The sequence below is a fragment of the Homalodisca vitripennis genome, chromosome 6 (genome assembly GCF_021130785.1).
Source record: "Homalodisca vitripennis isolate AUS2020 chromosome 6, UT_GWSS_2.1, whole genome shotgun sequence".
Lineage (NCBI taxonomy): Eukaryota > Metazoa > Arthropoda > Insecta > Hemiptera > Cicadellidae > Homalodisca > Homalodisca vitripennis.
The window spans coordinates 16,431,849-16,447,855 of record NC_060212.1 but is presented as its reverse complement, the minus strand read 5'-3'; the positions used below and the strand labels follow the sequence as shown (position 1 = coordinate 16,447,855).

The 16,007-nt window shown below is 33.4% G+C and overlaps 1 protein-coding gene across 1 annotated transcript in view; it reads right to left on the bottom strand.

Annotated features, from left to right (window-relative positions):
• Positions 1–13,893, bottom strand: part of LOC124364150 — a 266,060-nt gene extending 252,167 nt beyond the window's left edge. Inside the window, exon 1 of the mRNA XM_046819394.1 lies at positions 13,606–13,893. The gene's annotated coding sequence lies outside the window, so the exon portion shown is untranslated. The remainder of the gene's footprint in view (positions 1–13,605) is intronic.
• Positions 13,894–16,007: the final 2,114 nt, after the last annotated feature.

Here is a 16,007-nt window from a genome sequence, read left to right as displayed (position 1 = left end):
AATGTGTGCTACATTATTGCACATCGCTGGTTTATTGTCAATTAACTTTAAATTTACCAATAATTGCATTGGTAGTGTCGTATGAGGTTTACGATAAAGACAAATGTTGGAGTACTACTCTCCCTGCAACCAACCATACACTAGCACTAAGCAGTAGCAGGACAATATGTGCTCCGTTACTGCACATCGCTGGTTTGTTGTCAATTAACTTTAAATTTACCAATAACTGCATTGTTTAGTGTCGTATGAGGTTTACGATGAAGACAAATGATGGAGTACTACTCTCCCTGCAACCAACCATACACTAGCACTAAGCAATGGCAGGACAATGTGTACTCCGTTACTCCACAATTCTGGTTTGTTGTCAATTAACTTCAAATTTACCAATAACTGCATTGTTTAGTGTCGTATGAGGTTTACGATGAAGACAAATGTTGGAGTACTACTCTCCCTGCAACCAACCATACACTAGCACTAAGCAGTGGCAGGACAATGTGTGCTACGTTACTCCACAATTCTGGTTTGTTGTCAATTAACTTCAAATTTACCAATAACTGCATTGTTTAGTGTCGTATGAGGTTTACGATGAAGACAAATGTTGGAGTACTACTCTCCCTGCAACCAACCATACACTAGCACTAAGCAGTGGCAGAACAATATATGCTCTGTTACTACACATCGCTGGTTTATTGTCAATTTACTTGAAATTTACCAATAATTGCATTGTTTAGTGTCGTATGAGGTTTACGATAAAGACAAATGTTGGAGTACTACTCTCCCTGCAACCAACCATACACTAGCACTAAGCAATGCCAGGATAATGTGTACTCCGTTACTCCACAATTCTGGTTTGTTGTCAATTAACTTCAAATTTACCAATAACTGCATTGTTTAGTGTCGTATGAGGTTTACGATGAAGACAAATGTTGGAGTACTACTCTCCCTGCAACCAACCATACACTAGCACTAAGCAGTGGCAGAACAATATATGCTCAGTTACTACACATCGCTGGTTTATTGTCAATTTACTTGAAATTTACCAATAATTGCATTGGTAGTGTCGTATGAGGTTTACGATAAAGACAAATGTTGGAGTACTACTCTCCCTGCAACCAACCATACACTAGCACTAATCAAAGGCAGGATAATATGTGCTCCGTTACTCCACAATTCTGGTTTGTTGTCAATTAACTTCAAATTTACCAATAACTGCATTGTTTAGTGTCGTATGAGGTTTACGATGAAGACAAATGTTGGAGTATTTCTCTCCCTGCAACCAACCATACACTAGCACTAAGCAGTGGCAGGACAATATATGCTCTGTTACTACACATCGCTGGTTTATTGTCAATTTACTTGACATTTACCAATAATTGCATTGGTAGTGTCGTATGAGGTTTACGATAAAGACAAATGTTGGAGTACTACTCTCCCTGCAACCAACCATACACTAGCACTAAGCAATGCCAGGATAATGTGTACTCCGTTACTCCACAATTCTGGTTTGTTGTCAATTAACTTCAAATTTACCAATAACTGCATTGTTTAGTGTCGTATGAGGTTTACGATGAAGACAAATGTTGGAGTATTTCTCTCCCTGCAACCAACCATACACTAGCACTAAGCAGTGGCAGGACAATATATGCTCTGTTACTACACATCGCTGGTTTATTGTCAATTAACTTGAAATTTACCAATAATTGCATTGTTAGTGTCGTATGAGGTTTACGATAAAGACAAATGTTGGAGTACTACTCTCCCTGCAACCAACCATACACTAGCACTAAGCAGTAGTAGGACAATGTGTGCTCCGTTACTGCACATCGCTGGTTTATTGTCAATTAACTTTAAATTTACCAATAATTGCATTGTTAGTGTCGTATGAGGTTTACGATAAAGACAAATGTTGGAGTACTACTCTCCCTGCAACCAACCATACACTAGCACTAATCAAAGGCAGGATAATATGTCCTCCGTTACTGCACATCGCTGGTTTGTTGTCAATTAACTTTAAATTTACCAATAACTGCATTGTTTAGTGTCTTATGAGGTTTACGATGAAGACAAATGTTGGAGTACTACTCTCCCTGCAACCAACCATACACTAGCACTAAGCAATGGCAGGACAATGTGTGCTCCGTTACTGCACATCGCTGGTTTGTTGTCAATTAACTTTAAATTTACCAATAACTGCATTGTTTAGTGTCTTATGAGGTTTACGATGAAGACAAATGTTGGAGTACTACTCTCCCTGCAACCAACCATACACTAGCACTAATCAAAGGCAGGATAATATGTGCTCCGTTACTGCACATCGCTGGTTTATTGTCAATTAACTTGAAATTTACCAATAACTACATTGTGTTGTGGCCGATGAGGAGCTCGACTTCGCATTTATACAAATAAAGGTCATTCTTTCGTTCTGTATTTTGTTAATAACCTTTCTCAAATTTAGCTAAAAACAAAAAGAAAGAGATAGTTTTCGCTAAAAAGTGTTCAATTTATCATGAATACTTAAAAATGTTTTAAATCTGTATAGATTTAAAAAATTACTTACAATTGTATGTTTTCCAAAATAAGTGTAGACTTTGTTATCCAAAACATGGCGGTTAAACTGCATCGAATACTTGTACAGCCAAGCTACTTGTACTGATGCTGAGTACGTTCCACTTACAGTAACGCTCCCAGCGCACTCAAGCGGACATATTTTGAACTACTAATGGTAGTGAGTCTATACCTGCCATGTTAAAACCTTTGCGCGAGGTTTACAGTAAACCATGCAATCAGCGCAGAGCGATTATTGTAAAATCCATCCTCCCTGCCGCTGTCACTGGATTTATAGTCTGCTAGATTTTAGTGTGCCAATAACTGCTATGTTTATTGCCTGTCACTGGAGGTTTACGCTGGAAGCAAATGTTGACATACTTTGCTAAAGCAATATTGAGGCATCCAGAACATTGATTTATTATTTTAATACCATCCTCCAGCCAGACACCTTTGTAATTTATTTTCATATTTTCAAAACAGTAAAATATTATAATCCAATAACAGTTTAATGTTTAAGACGTAATACCCACAATATTATAATACAAGAAACTAGGTAATCACCGTAAGACATATATTACAAAAAGAACACAAGCTATAAATGTAAGATGTTCTTAAACAACTTTACAAAGGAAATAACAGTTGAAAAATATAATGCACTGTTCATAGCAAAATTATAAATCATACCTACTAAGTAAACCTCTTCTTATAGTTAGAGACATTGTATAATATAGGCATTGCTTGGAGACAATTATAACTTAGTTTTAACTAGACCTATTTATTTGTTATCATAAAATAAGCTTTACTATGATGTTAGCTTGTAAATAATTTAAATTGTTATAAAATGCATCTATATCTTGTGTACATTTTGTAAATAAAGATATTATGAATGGTTGATATTTTATTAATTAATTTAATACGGTACTAGAATACCTTTTGAATATTTTAAGAAAATATAGCTTTTCTAATTGGATGTGTAGATGTTACTTTTGTAGTTAACTTGTATCCCTACTTATTTATTAAATTTCACTGTCATATAAACAGGTTTTTATTCATTTAACAAAAATTATGACTTTAACTTTATGAATTTTAAATTATGAAATATTACTTTTTCCCATGGTATAATTTTGACATTATATATATATATAAGTCAGAATAGTTACATCAATTGTAGTTTTAAAAATGGCAGAATCAGAAATAGCAGAATCTATACACATTGTTTTGTGGCAGTATAACCACAAGTTTAATTAATTTCACCACTATTTCAATGTGTCTACATTTATAGTTTTGAAAGCTTGAAATTACTATTGCCATAAATATACACATTTTGACATATATTTTTGATCGTGGCAATAAGACAAACTCAACATCGGCGTCGGAAATATAATTCACTCGAACCAGAAGTACTTATACACGTGCAAAGCGTATGAAATTGCCGCAGGTAACTGCTAGTTGTTTTATAAGTACTGAGTGATGAATAGTGGGTATTGGATTTAGGCGGCGATAGTTCATACAGTTTACATCGAATTTTAACTTAACAAATATATCATCTATTCGATCTTAGCTCTAATAATTCTTAACACAAATAATAAAAACTGTCGTTAAGAAATACACTATGTGCTATAAATTATTGAGAGAAAAGTGAAATACGCATACTGTACCGACGACTGTATCACAGTATTTTGCTGGGTGGTATAAAACATTTACATATTATTTATGTAACAAAAACAATACATTCCTGTACATTCTGTATCCAAATTAAATCGAGCTTATTTTGTAATATTAAGCTTGAACTTGAATAATTAATGAAGGGGCTCCACAAAAATAACATATTATTGTTGTAGTATGTCCAAGCGTCGGTTATATCAATTTTATTCGTATTGTTTTTGTATGTTATAAATGCAGTTTTGTCACTAGTTTTTGTGTATTAAAAACAACCTCCAATTATGCAAGATCAGGTCTGAGATGCTTCCTCCTCAAATCCCTCGTGAATGAGTATTTGGAAACTAGTTTACAAATAATTTATGTACGGTTCTTATATTCTTACATGTCTCCTGCACGTGTGACATGAAGCTACGATGGTCGCAGAACGGACGATATTTACTGTACCGTACAGTACGGACTGTCCTGTACATTCCAAAGCCTCAGTACAGACCGCCAACTGGCGCGGTTTCTCAGCTCGTTTGTTGTCCATTGTTCTGGACTGACGATCTCCGTCAACATTCCCTGCAGACGTTCCATTTCACTGATCACAACCGTGAAAAAAACATTTCACGGATATACGATTTCATGAGGACACATCGAAATATGGGTTTTAACTCTCACCTGGGCTACCGACCAAATATATCAATGTTTCCCTGAGAATTTCCTAAAGATTTTAAATATCAGTCGGACGTTTTCAAAACAACGAGTTGTAATATTATTTTATTACCGTAATGTTCCGAATATTATTTATTTTTGTTACATACTGAAGTTAGATTTAAAGTTCCGATATTATGATTTCAAATTATCGTCATTACAAAACTTCCTTTAGCAGTTAAATTGAATGATACACGTTTTTACAATTACAAGCACGTTTACAGAAAATATATTCATTTTTGGTCATCCGTTCACCAATAATGTAACCCCTTAACAGATGTGACGTGATAATACGTTCATAGCGATTACGTGACTGACGTGATAATACGTTCACAGCGATTACGTGACTGACGTGATAATACGTTCATAGCTATTACGTGACTTGACGTGATATTACGCATTGTTGTACTGTTCCTTTTTTATTCTGTTGCCTATCGCAATAGTGCGCAAGAAGCATTTAGATAACAACGACGCGTCGCACAAGTAGTTCTGAGATTTTCTACTAGGTGTCAGCACTTCCTTGGTCCTCTGTCATGAGTGTTTGCCCGATTACAAGTTCGCTGTCGTCACACAATGCAGACAACTACCGCGAGTTGTTGTTGCATATCTCACGTCCTAAAGTATTTTTTGTTTTATTTCTAGTATTATTGTACCATAGAAATATACGACGGACAAATAAACGATTGGCTTCGTTTACGTGATGATGACACAAATGCGGATAGTGAAAATGACTTAGTGGACGATATACAAAACATAAGTTAAATTTATAAAAAGGCGATAAAATTATATATATAATAAACCTATCTCAGTACGAAAATAGCAAAAATAAATGCCACAATCAACATAGGTTAAAATGTAAAACCAATAAGGGTTTTCAATATTGATAACTAAACTAAATACATAAGATTTTAGTAGCTTAGTTTAAACAATTTCTAAATACATAACAGACGTAACAAGTCTAAGTAACTTTCCAGTAACTGTATTACATGTATGACTCTTATGTTACAATATTTTATAACGCTGAACGCTTAGTCATCTGGGGTTGCAATAACATTTTATCTTTTGGAACTGTACTGAAAATTATACGAAGGAGCAAATTCGAATCTTTATAAGACCTTTAAACCTTAATAATATGCGTGACAAACACGGAGTTCATTTATACCAGAGTTAAATAAGAGAAATGTATTGTATTCACGTCAGTTTAGAAGTAGTGTGGCAGTGTTAAGACGCATGTCTCGAAAACGTTTATTGAAATCAATGAGACGGTTCCTAAATAGGAGAATAAGTAAAACAGGGTGATGAAAAAACATACTCAATGATCACAATCTTCGAAATTTGCAGTAACCTTTACTCAATAATTTATTGATATTTCTTAACTCTTGTATTTATAATGTATTAATTCATATAGTACTGAAGATACATATCCTAAATTTGAAATAACTGTTAAAAATTTTAATTAACCGTTAAAGCAAACTTCAGTTTAACAATAGATAGGATGAATGCACTGATGTTTAAATACCAATACTACTATGTTTGAATTTACTAATCAAACATTTGGAATGTGCACTCAACTTTGAGTAAACTGCATAGTCAATGAATGTTTCAGTCATTTTACTATCACATACGGTCGATAAAATAAAGAAGAAATTAGTTTAAAACAATTACTTTAAGTTAATGCTTAAAATTTAGTGAAGTTCTAGCAAAATGTACTTAACATTTAACTTATCTTATTAATTATTAGCTTTCATCTAGGTTTTCTGCTTCATCCCTAGTCGCCATTAAAGTCTTGGAACATTTTCGCCTAACTGTGGAGAGCCATCTTCAGTCAACCACAGTTGGACCAAACCTGGCAGAACCAGTAATACATCTTCGCTTGTGTATGTGCACCTAGTTATATCAGGATTACATAATTATAGTACAACAAGTACGTACCCGCGGCTTCGCCCGCAATTTCTAGGCAACATTCCGTGTATTTGTTTAAATAGCTCACACGATTTCAATAGCCTTGAACTATTTTAGACCAATATAGAGGAACTCCAAAGTCGAAGTTCATAGCTTTCTTAGTGAAAGCACGTCTTGTGATGTAATATGATAGGATGCTATTATATTTTTTTAAATACAATTAACCATAGCCTACATCATGCATCAGGTACCCATTTTCACTGTTCATGATTAAAAGTACAGAAGTTAAGGAAAAATGCGATTAATTCATATATCAGGTTTTATAAACTTCTAGTTAAAATTAATTATGTTTCCATCACAATACTGGAGATTTATATTTTATCAAACAAACAAACAATATGTTTTTTTTATGAGGGTCGATTCAAAACTGTACAGTTTACTAAATTGGATAGGTATAGATGTTGTTATTGACAATTAAAAACAAAAATCAACATCTACTAACACATTTCAATGCTAACATTATGACAGTTATTATGCATATAGGGTAAAGATACAGTAAAGTTCACGTTGCTGCTTCCCAGCCCCTGATTCGCTACATCATACTGTTTCCTTAGTCCAATCTAGGCATTATAATATCAGTATTTATGTACCTAATCAGTATCATATACCTCATAAGTAAGAAATGGACGCGATGTCCCTCGTCGTATTTTTGTCATTAAATTAAATTTAGTGTCTCGTTTATTGTTTTGTGATTCCACTTGCTATAATCACGGACTCATTATGCTCACTTGATTCCTCAAATTGTAGTCACGGAACATGTTTTTTCCACTTTTGACCCTAGATAATGGTAATAACACAGGGGACGGATAATCCTAAAAATTAGGAGAAGCTTAAATTTAAACTACCAGAAATAGCAGAAGTACAGTTAGTTGTAACACTGACATCTGTTTCTGGCGTGATGTTAGACGCAACTTTACGTCTGTGCCAGTTACAGAGTCGTTGCACAAAGTTACAGAAGCAATTCAAATGTATTAGTCAATTAATACCAACACTATTCTAATGCAATTATTTTGTTTGTAATTAAATTTGGTTTTAGTTTTCAACATGCACTTTTTAGATAAACGTTTACAATTTTGCTATTCATTCGTACATGACCAGTGGGCAGTTGTACATGTTCAACAATTTGGTGTTGGCCATATTGAAACGTGTTTTGGGACTCATTATGAGCTAAAAAGTAAAAATGGATATTATTTTAGGACAAAGTTGGAAATATGAAGTATAAAGTCTATCACCACTTACCCTTACTAAACGGTATGCAATAGACTTTGCCAACAATGAATTGAGGATGATCAGCATTTTGAGATAAGATAAGAATTTATATAAAATTGTATTTTGTCATGTAGGGATCGCGCTACGGGTTTATCAATGATACGAAGGACAATTGCCATTCATCATGACCATTCGCAGGTATTTGGAAGACAACATGTTTTTTAACACACAAAAACAATCTAAGGATGTAAAGAAATAAAATTTAAAATTTATATATTTTTTTATTGCATGTTATAGTAAGTGATCAAATTTTACTTTTTTATATGCCTTTGTGAGTGTCCATCTTATAATTTTTAATTCCAACCAATTACAAAAATTTATATTAGGAATTAAAAAGATAGTATTTTAAAACTGCATTGTCTCAAAAAATATCTTTCTTAACAGACAAAAAAAGAGAAATATTATAAGACGCAGCTCCTTGTTTGTTTTTGCTTCAAAACGGTGGTCACTTTAAAAATAGATTTAATATACAATATTTATCACTAAATCATATGAGAAAATAGATTAGCTAACTTAATAATTGTACTTTACTCTTCAGTCTATTATAAAATTAAAAAATAATGATCAATATTAAAAAACTTAGTGGATAAAATACTCTTTAACATAACACAGAAAAAGTAGTAAATTTTAATCGCTTATAAGTATAAAAAAACTACAACTAAGTAAGTAAAAATGAATTCTTATTTCAAACCGCAGTAAATAAAAAATAACCCCCCCCCCCCCCCCCCGCTCGGCGGGGAGTGCCGATGGCCGAGCGGTCTAAGACGTCGGACTTTGAGTCTGAGTTAGAGATAGCGCAGGTTCGAATCCTGTCTGTGACCCTTGCACTTTTTATCAGTACCATTGACCTTGTACTGTATCGACTCTCCCCCTTATTCTGTTTGATAAGATCCTCGCACAGGCCAGTGGCCCATGAGGACGGGCAGAATAAGGCTTAAAAGGGAATCGGCTTCTCCTTTTTATAAAAAAAAAAAAAATACAGTAATTGATTTCTTTTCCAATCGCGTTAATAAATCCGGAGTCATAGTAGACAAAGAAGGAAGCCAATTAGTATAGGCGATGTATCCTGGAACAACGGATGAAATAGTGTTTCTTTGTGCCTCCGTATTACCTTAACAATGTACGAGTATGTCAACATGTAACGTTTGACGCAGTTATTGACACACTACAAGTTAGTTGACAATAAACCCAACAGAGTGCGCTAGTAACAGTAGTAGAGCTGTGTTGTACAGATATAGCTAAGTGTTACTGGTTTCTAACACGATATCGGAGATCTAGGGTGCACTAGACTTGTCAAACTTGGTCTTTGTATGTGTCTTTTTTATGTGAAAAAGTTACTTCTTGAAAATTAACAGGCTACTTCTAAGCTCAAACTGAAGTTTAAAATTTTAACGTATAAAAAATAATGTAAATAAATAAGCTGTATTTAGCAACTACGTACAATATTATCTATAAATTTAATATTTGTGCATTGACTGATAGTATATGCCGACATTAACTTGTTCAATTTACTAACTTTATTTTACCAATAAACTTTAATTATGATCTGTTTATTTATAGTAGTACAAACCATATAGTAAATTGTTATTTGAATGTTGTGTTTACCTTCAGTTTGCCTTCCTTTTCCAGTACATTTAAGTTTTTAAGTACAACAATTTGTTTAACTGATTTATAGTTTTAGAGGTTAACATGTATTTTATTTATTAAAATATCAGTGTCTTTAATATAAAAATATTTTAAAGACTTTATTTTAGTAAATTGGGTTTATTAAATATAGTTAATACAGTTAATACATTTAATAGTTTAGATAAGTAATAAATGAATAAAAACATGTCACCCCTTAAAAGTATAAGTGATTCACAATATTCTTCTTCAAATTCCTGTAATCAAATACCACGCGAAGAGATCAATATTTTTTTTTGTTTTAGCTGTATTAAGATAGCTTATCTTATATATGTAATAAAAAAATATTAACAGAACAAAAACTGATTGTACCATTTTAGTTATCATTCATGACCATCTTATATTTTTTATTCTTATAGTGTTATCACTATTTTCGGGGTTAAATATTACTAAACTCAATTTTTAGACGTGACTCCATCAATCAAGATATTTAAACTAAAATTCATTATTTACTAAAAACCTCAAATAACCGTTACATAAACCCCTTTATCTGTACATCGTAAAGGTAAATATGACGTATAATACAGAGAGTAACGTAAAAGTCTACATCAATCACAATTTTTATAGCCACATGTGATCCAGTAACAACGTACTGCAGCCTGCTGGCAGCGCACTCCGGCGGGAATTGCTTGCACTTGTATGTGTCGTGCACGTGTTGACTATAATTGCCAATTTAGTGTCTGAAACACGACGTGCCGTTTATGTCTGACGTCAAATTGTGACTGGTATTACTAAACCTGTAATATGTGAGGATAAATCACGCCATTGGTGTGTTATACCTGTAAGTCCACTATCAAGGCATGTTGTGCAAAGTAAATAATTTAACGATCAGTGGTATTTTTATTTAACTTATCTACATATACACATACTTTAATCCCTATTTTTACTGATTTTCAAAACCTTAGATATCTGTAAACGTTAAGTTCTGCTCCAGTTCACCTTCCTCTTAGTGCAGTGTTTGGAATCTGACGCTGTCACAGACATGACTCCTGGAATCTGGAGTTATTACAATATTATGCGGCATGCGTCATATCGATTAAGACTTGACTCCTAGAATCTGGAGTTATTACAATGTTGTACGGCATGCGTCATATCGATTAAGACTTGACTCCTGGAATCTGGAGTTATTACAATGTTGTACGGCATGCGTCATATCGATTAAGACTTGACTCCTGGAATCTGGAGTTATTACAATGTTGTATGGCATGCGTCATATCGATTAAGACTTGACTCCTGGAATCTGGAGTTATTACAATGTTATACGGCATGCGTCATATCGATTAGGACTTGACTCCTGGAATCTGGAGTTATTACAATGTTGTATGGCATGCGTCGTATCGATTAAGACTTGACTCCTGGAATCTGTAGTTATTACAATGTTGTATGGCATGCGTCATATCGATTAAGACTTGACTCCTGGAATCTGGAGTTATTACAATGTTGTATGGCATGCGTCATATCGATTAAGACTTGACTCCTAAATCTGGAGTTATTACAATGTTGTATGGCATGCGTCATATCGATTAAGACTTGACTCCTGGAATCTGGAGTTATTACAATGTTGTATGGCATGCGTCATATCGATTAAGACTTGACTCCTGGAATCTGTAGTTATTACAATGTTGTATGGCATGCGTCATATCGATTAAGACTTGACTCCTAAAATCTGGAGTTATTACAATGTTGTATGGCATGCGTCATATCGATTAAGACTTGACTCCTGGAATCTGGAGTTATTACAATGTTGTATGGCATGCGTCATATCGATTAAGACTTGACTCCTGGAATCTGGAGTTATTACAGTATTGTACGGCATGCGTCATATCGATTAAAATATATAAGTAAAATTAACAAAACAATACAATTAACAAATAAGTATCCTTAAAATATAAAGTTCGATTGTATGATACTCATAATAGTAAACAAAGAATGTAAACAGTTCTACTACGAAGCTCGAAACTAACTCATTACATCATTCAATGTTATACTTTGTAATGAATAAACAGCTAATTATGTGGAACTATAGCCTAATTAGTACTAGAGTTAATATTATTCATATATTTATTTTATTTTGCTATTATTCTGATTTTTATCAAAGCATGCTGCTTATAAATTGACGTGATTGACTTTTTTTATTGATTTGCTGTAACGTTGTTTGTTTTTATGAAATATTCTTCAGCTGAATATTTTTATATTCACTTTATAGGTTATCTGACGGCAGTACCATTAAAATAAGGCAAAGCAATAATATTAACAAGGTGCGTATACAAAGGGGGGGGGATCAGAGGCTCAAGTCCATTCCCCTCACTGAAATATTGAAAGATAAAACAAAATTGCACCTTGTAGTTTGTTTTAAGCTAAAACACATTTATGAAGTCTAGCGCTCGACAAATTCCCGGAGGAAGATTCCCTAGTCTCTAATTTGAGCAGTGTGAAACTGCCCTTAGATTCCATCTATAGAAAGAACTAATCATCTGACACGAATCTTAACCTGGTTCATGAGCTACTCCTGACCTAGTTCCTAAACTACCACTAACCTAGTTCCTCAACCAGTGCAATTAACAAAACTAAATTAATTTTACTATTAGAAAACAAAAAGAACAAATACAAACAAAATCTATAGAATCTACTTGACTGACATTCTAAAACTAAAAGTACCGGTTTTCATGAACAAAGTGCATTTAATTTCACAGGTAAAATGCAGAAAAAAATCTATAAATGATCGTACCTCAAAAACGTAGATTCAGATCTCGATCAAACTTTCTATACACCTTCAATACATGGTCTACTACAATACTGGTTTTATCAAAGTCTGCTCCTATGTTTCTAAGGTACGGCTATCTATAGATTTAAATTTTTTTGGCACATAACCTGTAAAATCGGCTTGGCTCCGAAAATAAGCGCGGCCTAAGAATGTGGGTTGTATTGTAGTATAATAGACCGTGTAATGAATGTGTATAGAAAGTTTTATCAAAATCGGTTTGTACGTTTTTGAAGTACGGGACCATCTATAGAGTTTCTCAGAACTTGTCTTCTTAAATGAGTAGTCCTGAAAATAGCCGCTATAAATGGCAATTATAATCATAAAAGTAGTCTTTGTTTATTTAAAATCTTTATTTGTAGTATTTATCTTTACGTTATTAAATTAATATATGTTTTGCATGGATTAAATTGATGAACTAGGTCAGGATTCAGTCTGGAACAAGGTCCGGGTACTCGTTCTTTCTACGAATGAATCTATGGCCAGTTTCATGTCGGCCTAATTTGAAGATTATTTCAAACTTCCTAAATTTCCCACAATGTGAGTTCCCTCGAAACAATGTTCTATATACTCTTTTCTAATTCTTGTCTTTTGAGTTACTTTAGTTCAAATACTTTAAATGGCTATGGAATTTCATAACGTTTAAATAAATATTATTAATTTTAATACACGTGCAAATTATAGGAATTATATGGCCTCCGGCCATTACTGATTTATAGGAAACGCAACTTTATAAAACACAAATAGGCCTATTGTAAATTCACTTGATCATAACTTCCTACTATCTTCCAATAAAAGTAGTTCCACTTTGAATTTTCTAAAATTCTTTATTTGCCATTTTAATACCATAGAACCTTATATTGTTTTGTTTAGAAGGACGATAAAAATAGGTTAATAACTCGAATCTCGTTTCCGGTTTGGTAAAAATAAACTTAAAAGTAATGGATACAAACTAAAACAAACCTTCAACAAACCAATTAATAGTGAAAAGCCAAAAGTAACTTTTTATGTACGTATTATGTACTTACGTACTATGTAGTAACTTCCGATGACATAAAAATAGTTTTTCTTGACGAATGTTTAAAAATAACACACGATTACACAACGAACTTTTAAACATACACGGAAAAAACACAATGACCAATTAAAAAGGCATAAATTAACATACCAAAAGGAATAAATTGGTATTTTATAATATTTTAACTGCTCACGTAACCCGCAATCAAACACTTAAAAACGTTTAAATCTAATTAACTATATTAGAGTTAACGAACCACGATTAAGTATGAGCAGACGCCATTGATGTAGACCGTACGGACCGGTAGATGGTGCATAACTAAACTGTCCTGACTACAGAACACTCAGATAAGCTATCGGGAGCAGATAACTACGATAATCATCGATAACACAAATCACGGAGGCACAGTACACAAATACAACCCCTAGTTTATATTTACATTTCAATTATTCAAAAGCAAAGTTATTTGTGATTTCCACCCCCTAAAACTATGCAGGCCATATTTTTGTTCAGGAGGATGAGCAGAATACGTTAACAACGTAAAACTCGTGAATTTCCGGTTCGGCCATTAACCCTGTAGATAGCTAAAGGGCATATTCATATAGAGAATCAAAATCTTAAAAATAAAACTATAAATAAAAATCAGTATAACCATAGTAATGACTCCTGAAAAAATTCGCTAAGAGTTCTGAAACCGAGTAAATATGTGCTCACCGATCGCTTTCGATCTCAACTCAAACCTTTTCACAAGTTAAAAGCAAAACAAAAATAATGATAAGGATATAATTAAGAAAGAAAGCAAATTATATAGGAAATTTTAATGCACTCAAACCATCTGTATTCTGTTCATTTCAACAACCATAATAAATTTTTTTCCATTTTTTAATAACAGATCCGAATAAATTAACCGAAAATAGGATGATTTATATAAATAGTCAACGCAACAAAATAGTTGATACCGTTGATTTACGAGATAATTACACAGTTTACTTCATTTAGTGACATATCTGTTCCTACCGGTTGACTTATGGGCTCTAATGCAGCTAATTGCTCTTAATTGAACTGTAGCTCATTACCCCTAATGATGCCTGTAAAAGTTAACACTCCAATAAATGTATCAAATGGGTCCATCCTTTGAATGAATTAGTGCAGTTACAGAACAATGCAAGGATTAACACCATAATATACAACGTTCATTGGGACCATCCATTTTCAGATTTTTGCTCTACTAAAAACTTTTTAATCAAGCCAGACTAGTATTCATTCATTTAATTAGCTTCAAAATGGTTTGTTGCACAAGAGTTTGAGTTTTATTGGAGTTTCATTGCTCCAACATATTAAAAAGTGTTGGAGCAATGAAAGGTTTCTTCTAAAAATGTTATTTAACGCATAAGCACTAATCTCAAAGCAGTTACCTTATATTTAAATGTTCCTTTAAGAAAATGTATATATATATATAATGTATATAAAATAATTATTTTCGGCCGTGATTTTAAATATTTTTACTTAGTACAAACAGATGATAAACCCCTCATTGTACTTACTTCTAAAAAGGACTTTTACCCTACTTCCGGAGTGGCAGAATATTTAGGATGGGTGAGGCTGGGAACTGGGGTCACTTCCTGTCGATTAACAACGGTCAATCAAACATAGGTTGCTCTAGCATTATTAACCAGCCAGAAATTAATCCTCATGTGCTTTGATATATGCTACTTCAATAATGTTATAGCAATTATTCATTAATATTATTTAATACAATTGTTAGGGGTTCACTGCAGAACATTTATATATGGCATTTATTGAGTGTCTCAGGGACCAACAAGAGTGTCTCAGGGAACAACAAGAGTGTCTCAGGTAACAACAAGAGTGTCCCAGGGACCAACAAGAGTGTCTCAGGGAACAACAAGAATGTCCCAGGGACCAACAAGAGTGTCTCAGGGAACAAGAGTCAGGGATTGTCAGGGAAAACACAACTTTGGATAATCGGGGTGCATATGTTGGCTGTTCGAGGTAAACCTTGTCTACTGGAGCAAAGTTCTGTACCTGTATTATATTTAATGGCTGAGCATTAGCGAATCTATCACTCATTGGGCAGTAAATTTCATTTCTGTCTGTTTTTCAGCATGTATGTTTATCTGTATGTCTGTTTCCGCAATATCTCGAAAAACGAACTGAAGATATAGACTTGAAATTTGGCATGAAGCTAATTTTACATATTAGCAACACTGAGTCGAATGATGTTGCATGTCATTCGATGAGATTTGGTTGAGCGTTAGCAAGTATTTTAACATTGGTCTTATGGGTAATCATGATTGTATCGAGATAAAAAGCAAAATAAATAAATTGCAAAAATCTGAGTAAATCGTATGATATTTCAAGTAATATATTAATACATGTATATTATTCACGCAG